Source organism: Protopterus annectens, chromosome 4.part1, assembly GCF_019279795.1.
Source record: "Protopterus annectens isolate FY-2018-M chromosome 4.part1, PAN1.0, whole genome shotgun sequence".
Taxonomy (NCBI): domain Eukaryota; kingdom Metazoa; phylum Chordata; order Ceratodontiformes; family Protopteridae; genus Protopterus; species Protopterus annectens.
Window position 1 is genome coordinate 179,021,212 of NC_056734.1, and position 12,036 is coordinate 179,033,247.

The 12,036-nt window shown below is 36.5% G+C and overlaps 1 long non-coding RNA gene across 1 annotated transcript; it reads left to right on the forward strand.

The window, feature by feature from the left end:
* Positions 1-352: 352 nt before the first annotated feature.
* LOC122800806 lies at positions 353-7,648 on the forward strand. The gene is made up of 2 exons (XR_006364644.1): positions 353-5,654; positions 5,706-7,648. It is a non-coding gene; the product is annotated as an uncharacterized LOC122800806 (long non-coding RNA).
* Positions 7,649-12,036: the final 4,388 nt, after the last annotated feature.

A 12,036-nucleotide genomic window follows, 5' to 3' on the forward strand; every position in this document is an offset into this window, starting at 1 on the left:
AGGACCAAAAATAGAGACAGATTTTAAATATTGCTCTTCTAAACTTAGAAAGTAGCTAGAATAACAGTGTTGTGTTAAAATGCATTTCCTGAAGGAAATACAGTCTAAACTCAAATGTGTAAAATTATTTAGTAATTTAATACCTCACATCATCCCAGTGACTTGCCAGAAAACCACAAATTTTATGAAGAACAGACCAAAATTTTGAAAATTTGAAGCAAAAATCTGCACATTATGTGAAAATCTGAACAGTTGAGAGGTACGAATGTGATCTCAGACTTGGTATATGTATATTTGCATGGGGTGTGTGTGGTGCATGGGCAAAAATGTAATCATTTTTTTTTTATAGTTTGAGTTTTTGGAAACTCAAAGCTGTGGTCTTGACCATATGAATTTTGAGTTTCCAAAAACTTAATTAAGTCATATAAACCCATATATCTATATTATATATGTATGAATCTACGGAAATTGTTCAAATACCATTTATGTCAATGACTTGAAAAAAAAACACAAAGAATCATCCTTTTTATATAAAGACAAGCCTCCCTACACCCTCATACCTCTTGCTAATTATAAATATTCTGAGATCTCATATTCCACGAGGATAATGATATATTCCCCTACCCAGCGATTGTCAATTTTGCACACCTGTCAACCATCTGTTTAGTTAATAAAATTGCTATACAGATATCAACCAACATACCATTCGACAAACTCACTGGGACCCATATTTTTATATATTTATTTAAATAGGTATAGATAGGTTGATACATATACAAACATAAACTATCTTCTCAGCCAAGGCATTGGAAAGTTTGAAGGGTTGTTTCAAAGGCTGGACCTATTCTCACAGATCTAACATTATGGTAGTACTTAAATTTTGTTCTGCTAAGAGTGGGCTCATCCTGTGTGACTCTTAGGTCAGTTTCTAAAGCTGTTCATGCTAGTTGGACCCCCTAGGAGATCTTACTCTTAATAACAGTGGAAATGAGATCCAGCTTTGCAAGTATATTCAGAGAAGACCAAATAGTTGCTGTAGTAAAAGCATCAAGAGCTACATTTCTGAAAAAGGCTACCGAGTCAAGCTCTAGTCGAATAAGATACATTAACTCTTGATTTTCGTGTGCTTAACCCTGCAGTATTTTAAATAATCAGAAAATCATCTGCAAAGTATATGTCTGGAAACTGTCTCAGATTGTTAGAGGAGGAAAAACAGCTAGGCACTTTTGCACTTGGACTTGGTTCTGTCCACTTAATACTCCAAATTGATGATGAGCATCTCTGCAGCTTAGCAAGTATTTGTAATGGTTTCCAAAGGATGGAAAGAATACAGAGACTTATATGAAAGGTCAGAGTAATCTCAGTTGCAACTGCAAGCAAACAGGTGAAAAAAGATGCATCAGCATAAAGAGCATGACTCTCAGAAATCCTTCTAGTTGATGACAGTAGCTACCAAGAAGATTATATTCTATGTAATGGATTTTAACTCTGAATAGTCAGTAGGCTCAAAAGGAGACTGAGCCACCTTTTTTGGGATAAAGTGAATGTTGCGAAGAGGCACTGGAGCTCATAGTGGGAGCCTGATTCAGAAACTCTTCTTAAGGAAGGATTTGAAAACTTTCAAATAAACTGAGAAATTATAGTTTTGCCCTTGTGAAAGTTAGAGATGTGCCAAATGTACTATACAGGAGGAGGAGGAGTAACTTAATGCAGTTTCAAATAAATCTAGATACTCCACTATGTGGGAATATGGCATAAAAGGGATCTAGGCCCTTGGAATAACACCAAAGTGAAAATAGCATCCACCTATCATTACAAGCTTTCCAAGTGTTGGACTTCTTTAGAAAAGGGAGTGTATTATCCACTTTTTTCAAAATGAGAGGGTTACTAGCAACTACTAAAAGTGGACAAGCTAAGCAGTTATTCTTATTAGGGGTACTATATAATTATCCATCATGGGATGGTTAAGGCAGGTATACAACCAAATGGGGTAGGTTATTTTGAGCACAGAAAAGGGAAAATGGCTGGGCTTAAAATTGCCACCAAGGGCAAATAGTCTAGTACTTACCTAAGAACCAATGAACTTACAAGAAGGCTGCTTGTCATGGACTTGAGTAAGGGGGATAAGTCAAGTACTTTTCAGGGCAAAATCCATTACACCTCCACTTTAGGTATATTAATGGCTGCAAGGGGAATTAATACATCCAGACCCTTGAAACACCTCCCGTATAAAAGAGAATGAAAGAGGTAAGTCAAATATGATGGTTAACAGATATTACAGAGCAAGAACAAAATAGAAGAGTGAGGAAAGAGACCTCAACACTCACCAAGGCGTCCGGTTTGTGTGCTGTACCTACAGCAACACAAATAAGATGGAAATGATTTAATTGTTAGGGAGGAGAAACAAAAAATAACGTTTTAAATATGGATACATTTTAAAAAGCATATCTTGCAAGACCCCAATGATAGTGAATCATTGGTACTAATACACATAATAATACAATGCAGACACATATATTAAGGCAGAGAAATAGCCTGTAGAAATTGCAGATAAAGGCTAAAAGCAACTGTTGATTGAATATTAAGCAGAGGTACTCAAGCAAAGTGTTACAAGGTATCTTATGGTGTCTTCTTTGCTGGTGCAAGTGGTTCTAAAAGAGACCTCTGAATTAAAATTAGTCAGTAACAAGCAGGATATTCAACTAGAACACATGTTGGTGGCTCTGAAAGATCACCAGATGGAGCTCTTTACACACAACAAAACAGTCAACTAACTGTTTTCCAAAAAAAAAAAAAAAAAAAAAACTAGTATTCGATGAGCATGACAATGATAGCATCTCTAAATAATGGGTCTACCAGAGGGGAAGGAAGAAAGTGACTCTTTGTATTTTGTTAGTTGGAGTTGGCAAAAAGCTATAATATGAATAGACAACATATAAATGAGAGGGCTTACAGAGTCCTGTCCAAGAATAAAATTAACGTACACACCTCCACACTTGATAATAGTAACAGAGAACTGATCTTGAGGAAATGCATGCTGCTAACTTTATTTAGCAGGAGAACCATTTAGGTATACCCCCAGACGACAGTTCAAGTTTAAAGACCATGCAATAAGAGTTGCATGCTGCTGTTAAAGAATCATAAAAGACATTTTGAAAGCAATTAATATGAGAGATGGCAAGGTATTGACTCCACTCTACATTGCCCTTATTAGATCCCTTTTTTTGTATATAAAACAAAACTGGTATAAAAAAGTTGGAGTGCTCAGTGAACCTTTATGATACAAATTTTTGGTCTTTGTGGGATGGACTGCAAAGATAGATTAAGGGCCTTAAAGCTTTACTCTGTGACTTTTATAGTTCTGAGGAGTGATGCTACTATGATATTTAACGGGCAAATAATATTAACTTAACATCAGTATATGATATTACATTTACTTGAACACAGTTTAAATATAAGGTATAAAAATCCTTTGGTTATGTTATATGGGGCATCTTCCTGAACGTGTAAACATAAGGTATAAAAATCCTTTGATTATGTTACATGGGGCATTTTCCTCAAATTAAACAGTGTCATTTATGGGGAGTTGCAAACTGTAGGACCCTTTACCATTAAATATAATGTTTTCAACTTCTTTAGTTATCTTTGAGAAGGAAATGAATAGGTGGGTTGGTGAGCTGGCTTTTGAGACTACCCTGTGCAGTGACAAACTCCTTGGTGGCCAGATTTTGTGGTCTTGAGTTGCTTTTACCACAACATTGAACACTGAACAGCAAGTCACAATTTATGAAAAGGAAAACAATGTAAAAAGCATATCAGAAAGCTCAATATATCTTGTCACCTTTACTTCCCAACCATAATGAATACTGAGTTTTGTAGTATATGCTAACCCTCTCTGCAATTTTTTTTGCATGCTTGATATGGATGAAGGTCTCTTCTTAGAGTTGATATATATATAAAACTTTTGCGGTGATGTGGGATTTCCCCTCACATCAGGGGACAGAGGGGGAGCAAGCAAAAAAGAAGTTTAAAGGAGAAGAGCAATGTTTGAGATTCACCCTTCTGCAGTTTAGGTCTTTTTTTCGGCTTGTCGACACTTAGCATTTCAAGAGCCCACATTTCAGCAGGGAGCCATGTGTCTGTATGTATGTGTGTGTGTGTAAGGGGACAGAAACAAAGAGAGAGTGGGTGAGAAGGGAATGCCTGCTGTTGTGCCATGAGGTTATACTGCCACCTACTTAAACAAGCCGAAGTTGTAATACTTAATTTCTTTGATGCCATGCACATAAACACAATATAAAGCAAGAAAAAATCCACTTTCCTAATCTTGATTTCATTAGGAATTAGTTTTATTAATAGAGTTTTAAACACTGTAATTTTGTTGTTAATGTGTGAGTTGAATACTTATTTTCACACTTGTGCCCTTATATTACCAGATTATCCAAGCTTAAACTCATTGTTACTTTACATTATTTTAGGACATCTAAGGTAGCATGGGGCATTGTTCACTGGAACTTCTGTTCCAGCATGTAGACATTATTTCAGTTAGTAAACAGACAGCGTTATTATTACTGTGTTTGTCTTGTCACTTACTTTATGCTGTTAATATATGTTTTTCAAGTTTGGATTTCTGTACATTAAACATATCAACACACATTATTAATGGTTCCACAAATGGGATAAAGCTGTATACTCTTTCTATTGGTACCTCTCACCATCTGAGTTTCACAGTGATGTCTTGCAATGTAGAAGGCTTAAGCATATCTACAAAACAAAAGGCCTGCATGGATTCTGTTTCAAGAGGTAAAGCAAACATTGCTGTTATTGCAATAAAAAACAGAAAAATCTAATGCAGCACATTTTTTTAGAAAATGGATAGTATTGGAAGTCTCTCAATACCTTCCCAAAAATGTGCTTCTGTTTTAGTGGGTAAGATCTTATAATAGTCACTGGAATTATTTAAATGAAATTTAGCCGTGAGTTAGATAGTAGATGAGGTCTTGTAGTTTTAGGCAGCATTTATGGATTTGACATAGAAGAACCCCAACCACTAAATGATATGGCAGTGGGTATTGACATCCTAGAGGTATAAGATGCATCTCTTCTGATTTGTATTGATTTTAATGTAACAACAGATCCAGCAGAAATTGGAACACATGGCGGGAGAACTATGATTTATATAATTACAGATGTATTATAAGGATGATTTAGGAATCATGCATTAGGAGATACTTGGGGATCTATGAACCCTACAACTTAAGAGTATACATCTTTATCAGTGAGTAGCTCTATAAGTAGACTAGAATATAATTTTATAAGCCTGGCTAAGGTGCATAGCATTTTATCAGCAGACCATGATACTGATTTCCTTCCAAACTGTAACTTCATTTTTCTTAATATGGAAGACCAAGAATTTCCCTGCCTACTGCCATTCTAAATGTTTGCCATTCTGCTAGTTAAAATTGCTAAAGGCAATGAATTAATTTAGTCAGTCATTCAATCTTACAGGGAGGGCAAAAAATGGTACTTACACTTAAAACATGCGAAATGGAAGTGTTTCCAAAATCATTAATCAATCACTGGGTGGAGCATTGGTGCAGCTGTTAATATTGTCACCTCACAGCAAGTGGTTCTCCAGTTCGATTCTTGGCTGGGTAATATTGTCACCTCACAGCAAGTGGTTCTCCAGTTCGATTCTCGGCTAGGTTGTCTTCTGTGCAGAGTCTGCATATCCTCCCTGTGTTCGCATGGGCCTCCAGTGAAAACAGGCTCTGTCCTAGTTGGACTTTCCCAGTCAACAAATGTTAAATAAATTAATTAAAAGATTACACAGTTGGAAAGACAAAGTGCAGCATCTACATGGGAACAATTAAGCAAATGTAAAATAGAATCAGTGACCCTGTGAGTCAATATAATGAACCCAAAGGTAACACTAAATTGATATTCAACAACTCAAGAAGGAATGTAAAATCTTACAGTGCAATAGTCAAGACATCGAATGAGAATACTGGAATCTTTTCCAAAGTGCCATCAGGACTGCATCTCCCAAATGTCTAGTTCACACACTAAGATAGCAGAATATGAAAATGTCTATCCTGCCCCTAGGAAATGGTCAATGTACCCTCTTCAAACTGAACATTAATAACATCATGATGGAAAAGTCTTATAATCTTTGCTGTTAAGGACTCTTATACACATCTAAAGAAGACAATCTTTCCTCCAACAGATACCCCATCCACAGAAGTTAGTGACAAGACTATGATAATTTTTAAGCCCTTTTGTATTGGAAGGAATTCCAAAGTACATTAATGGTCTCTCTTCAGGTAAAATTCCAGATCCTGACAATCTTCCAACAAAATTCTAAAAGGTTTTTAAATCTCTCCTTTTGTGCCCATTTTTCATTTAGTTTAGGTTTTTGGAAAATCAGGCAAAATCTGGGTCAACTAACTTACTCAATGAAACCTGTCCCAAGAATTTTAGTCAGATATCTTCTCATACTGACTATTAGCCAATATTTTTACTTCAGTTTGAAATAAAAAAATTATGTTAAAATTCTTACAAAACAATTAGAAAAGGTATTTATATTGTTTAGTCTAATCCAAATCTTCATCACCTCAATGACTTTAGCAAGTCAGTCCTGTCCGTCAGTAACTGCCTCCTTAATTTCTTGCATGCTCATGTTCATTGCTTCAGTAATAGTGTAATGCACCTTAGTCTCTGCCACCTCTTTCTTCTTTTGCTTTTGATCTTTTGCAGCATTTGCAGCTTCTCTGATGAATTCAGTCTATGCATTATGTTGCTAAAGTATATGAGTTTTAGCTTTACTATTAGGCCTTTCCATGAGCAGTCTGAATTGATTTTCATATCCATTGAATGTTTCAAACATATTGCAGTCCATGAAATTCTTGAAAGTGTTCTCCAGTACCATATTTGAAAAATATCAATTTTCCAGAGCAGCTCTCACAGCCATATGTTACTACTTGGAAGACCATTTTCCTTGACAAACTTCTACTGACAATGAGACATATTTACCATATATTTCCTTCCAAAAAGCAAGTGTCTCTCAATTTTATGGCTGCAACTACCTTCTGCAGAGATCTTTGAGCTCAGGGAAGTAAAATTATCCCCTTTTCCACTTCTTACCCATCTATCTTCAAAGAAGTGGTTTGGCTAGATAACATAATTTTAGTTTATTTTTAATGTTGAGCCACAAAGCAGCTATTATACTTTCTACATTCACCTGCATGAGCAGACTCTTCACCTCTTCCTCACATTCAGCAGTTACAGCGGTATCATCTACATAATTGAGGTTGTTCATTTTTCCTCCCAGTTATATTTATTCCACTGTATGATTTTGTTTAACCCTGAATTTTGCATGACATATTCAGCATACAACTCGAATAACTAGGTCTTGCCTTGATCCCTCCCCAGTCTTTAACCAGTGCATTATTCAATATTAATTTCTAATTATTGATTTGCATTGTGCAACAAGAAAATATATTACGTAAACTGATTCATTCTTCACAATAAGGTTCTGCTAAAGTAGACAGGGTAGCCTAGAGCTAGACTGATGCTAAACATTGTCTAATTATGACACTAAATTTAAAGACAGTCCTACCATTGCGTTTTTTTTTTCAATTACATAAGGCCTTTGACTCAATTAAATAAATAAATAAATGGTCCATTGTTATGTAACACATTAACAGCATATGGTGTTTAAGGGTGCCTTTGTTTCTAGATGCTAATTATGATATAATAGCCCACTCACACAAATGGTAACTAATGTAATTTGCTCTCTTCTCTTCCATCTGGAAAGTGAAACAAAACAGGGCCATCCACTGTGTCCCTTAACTTTTATTTTAACTACTGAAACCATTTCAGACTATTCATACTCACTATGGAAACTGGAGGAGTCAAGTTATTTCTTATGAAACCATTTTACCTACTCTTACTTTGCAGACAGTGGCATACTTAGGCTTTCAAAGCTTGTGAAAATATTCCTTTATGCCCTGAAACACAGATTTTGTGTACAGTTTCTAGCTTAAAACTGATTTATAAAAACAAAATCTTAATTTTACTTAAAGAGGCATATTTATTGCTACCTTCTACTTTTGCAACATGTCTCATCACCTTAACAGAAAATCTGTTACACATTTTAAAGCTATTACACATGTAATAGATACTGACGTATAATTACTTATAAAAGCATTAAAATTACTAATAATAAATGGAAAAATTTTGTCTTACCTATGTAGCACAAATGTCTGCAATTAAAATATTTTTCTTCCTGGATATATGTTTTTTCATTAGATATGCTCTGCAATTGCATGATGTAGAATTCCAAGATGAAATACAAATGTACGTTACTTGTTTAATGTGGGAGACCTACAATCCAAAAATCTCTAGGAGTAAGCTGTTCATGTCTGCAAAATGTAAGGGGTAAGAGCTACCAAAAGTTCATTCTTATTCAACATCCACTGGTACAGTTCAAATTTTACAAGCTAGGTTCTTCTCTAGCCTGTCTGTATAATTCTAGATCTGGAACCGAAAGGCAATATACTCTGTGTGAATATCCTATAAAACTGATGCTAACAGTGGTATGTGTGTGTGCGCATGTGTGTGTGCATGTGTGCACACTCGCGCACGTGTGTGTGTATGTGTTTGTGTGTGTGTGTGTGTGTGTGTGTGTGTGTGTGTGTGTGTGTGTGTGTGTGTGTGTGTGTGTGTGTGTGTGTGTGTGTGTGTGTGACTCTAGATGGAGGAGAAGAAACAGAATGATTTTGTTGCCTTTGTGTCCTACAGTTTGTGCCTGGAGATATATCTAGAATTCTTTTCTTCTGTACTGTTGACCATACAGTCTATGAAGAGGATGAAGAATGGAAAGGCTGTTGGTCCAGATGACATACCAGTGGAAGCATAGAAGTGCTTAGGAGAAATGGCAGTGGAGTTCTTAACCAGATTGTTTAATGAAATCTTGGAAAGTCAGAGGATGCATGAGGAATGGAGAAAAAGTGTTTTGGTTCCTATTTTTGAGAATAAGGGTGATGTGCAGAGTTGTAGTAACTACAGAGGGATAAAACTAATCAGTCACAGCTTGAAGTTATGGAAAAGAGTATTGGAAGCTAGGTTAAGAAGGGAGGTGATGATTAGCGATCAGCAGTATGGTTTCATGCTGGGAAAGAGCACTACAGATGCGATGTTTGCTCTGAGACTGTTGATGGAGAAATATAGGGAAGATCAGAAGGAGTTGCATTGTGTCTTTGTGGACTTGGAGAAAGCATATGATAGGGTGCCTAGAGAGGAGTTGTGGTATTGTATGAGGAAGTCAGGAGTGGCAGAGAAGTATGTAAGAGTGGTACAGGATATGTACAAGGGTAGCGTGACAGTGGTGAAGTCTGCAGTGGGAGTGACAGATCCATTTAAGGTGGAGGTGGGATTACATCAAGGATCAGCTCTGAGCCCTTTCTTATTTGCAATGGTGATGGACAGGTTGACAGACAAGATCAGACAGGAGGCCCCATGGACTATGATGTTTGCAGATGACATTGTGATCTGTAGTGAGAGTAGAGATTAAGGTTGAGGAGACCCTGGAGTGGTGGAGATATGCTCCAGAGAGGAGAGGAATGAAGTTCAGCAGGACTAAGACAGAATATGTGTGTGTGAATAAGAGGGAGGATAGAGGAATGGTGAGGATGCAGGGAGTAGAGTTGATGAAGGTGGATGAGTTTAAGTACTTGAGATCAACAGTTCAGAGTAATGGTGAGTGTGGAAGAGAGGCGAAGAAGAGAGTGCAGGCAGGGTGGAATGGGTGGAGAAGAGTGTCAGGAGTGATTTGTGATTGATGGGTACCAGTAAGAGTGAAAGGGAAGATCTACAAGAGGGTAGTGAGACCAGCTATGTTGTATGGGTTGGAGATGGTGACATTGACAAAAAGGCAGGAGTCAGAGCTGGAAGTGGTAGAGTTAAAGACATTAAGATTTGCACTGGGTGTGACAAGGATGGACAGGATTAGGAATCAGTATATTATAGGTTCAGCTCAGGTTGGACGGTTTGGAGACTAAGGCAGAGAGGCGAGATTGCATTGGTTTGGACATGTGCTGAGGAGGGATGATGGGTATATTGGGAAAAGGATGCTAAGGATGGAGCTGCCAGGTAAGAGGAAAAGAGGAAGGCCTAAGATAAGGTTTATGGATGGGGTGAGAGAGGACATGCAGGTGGCTGGTGTGACTGTGCAATATGCAGAGGACAGGAAAAAATGGAAACAGATAATCTGCTGTGGTGACCTCTAATGGGAACAGCTGAAAGTGAACAAAATCTAGAATTTTTTTCTTCTGTACTGTTGACCATACAGCTATTAATAAGCAACCATAGATTGCAAAAAGTTTTGTTTTCTGGGATGATGTTTTCCTCCTATGAAATGATCAAATAATACCTTCTGAATTTTCCAGCAATGCATGGAACAAAATACTTCTGTGAATCTTCCATTTCCAACTCATTAACAGCCCGCCTGATGAATTCCATTTATTGCAACCACAACTCAAAGAAAATAAAATGTAACTATTTCTGGCAAGGTCAAGCAATGTCCACTCAGCCAAAACTTTTTATCTACTAACTCCACAATCAGACAAATATAAGCAAAACAGTAAATCCCTAAACAAAGGAATTACTGACAGAATATACTTAGAAATCTCACTGGCAATTATTTCTAATGGAAAACAGCAATTGGGGAGTTCTACGTCTAGGAGGTAAACTAAGGAAGAAGAAGCCTCTTTCAGTAGGAGTTCAATAAGGTGTAGGCTTTTGTTTCATTTATTGTCAGTATTTAAACTTATGATCTCTTCTCCTTTCAATACCCAACCAAGAACCCCTTTAGAGTTTATATTGAGCACACCCTTTCTTTTAAAAAGTTTAAAAATGAGAATTCATATCCAAAATGAGTATATTGCAGTATAAAGAGATTGCGATCCCACTTAATACTGTCAGCTGTCCTTTCCAACAAATATGTTGTCTAATAAGGGTACATAAAATGGATTCCCAACAGTTTCTGGTCATTGCTTTGGTGAAATTATACTTGCTAGTACAGTCGGTTGTCTTTATACAATTAAGACTTCTACATTTTTGGCAGATTATTCTCAAGGAGTTTCAGGTTAAAGGAAAAGAGACTGGTAGTCAAACTGTATTATAGTATTCACATAAGATACAGTCATTTCCTTTGGTTAAAACCATCTGGAGGAGAGCTATCAAAACAGCCTTGTGGGGCCTATGTCAAGAGCTGCTGGAGTTAAACATATGTAGATTTTTAATTCTATGTTTGGATGACCAAAACTATCCATTGTGGTTAAATACTGCTATAAATTTGATCATCCTTCTGTCTGTTTAATTATCTTTAGAAACTGGAGAAATAGTCAAGTGAAGTTATGCAACAGTTATATTTATTAAAGTTGCGCACCTGATACAAAGTACCAACTTTGCTATGCATTTTATGGACTCTGGAACTATCTGTTAGGACAATTCACAATAAAATTTAGAGTTTATTATAGAATATATTACAATTCCTTAGCTGACTTTAAATTTTATATGGTTTTCATTATGGTAAAAGTGATGCTGTTCGTTCTGAGCTCTATAGCACTTGAAATGTCATTAACAACTTTTCTGTTTGCAAATTATTTGCATGCATTTCTCAGTAAAAAAGTATTTGTTGCAAAACAAAGGTTTGGATTTTAGTTCTGTTAATGATTCTTTCATTTGTTTTGTGATTATTACTTCATTTTTTGTTATCTTTTCTTAGTAGTGTGAGAGGTTCTGTTTCATACCTTTTACAGTAATGCAGGCAGAACTGAACAAACTTGTGGGTAGGCTTGATCTAATATTTGATGTGGAGGAATGAGGGATGAAGTAGTGACCTTTTGGTAGACCAGTAAACCTAAGAAGGTAGCAATATATGTTAATGTGAGGCAACACTCCACATTGCAGCAGTGCGAGCATTGACAAGGTGCATAGCCCAGAAGCTTCAAGCTACTGCAGACATGTTGCTAA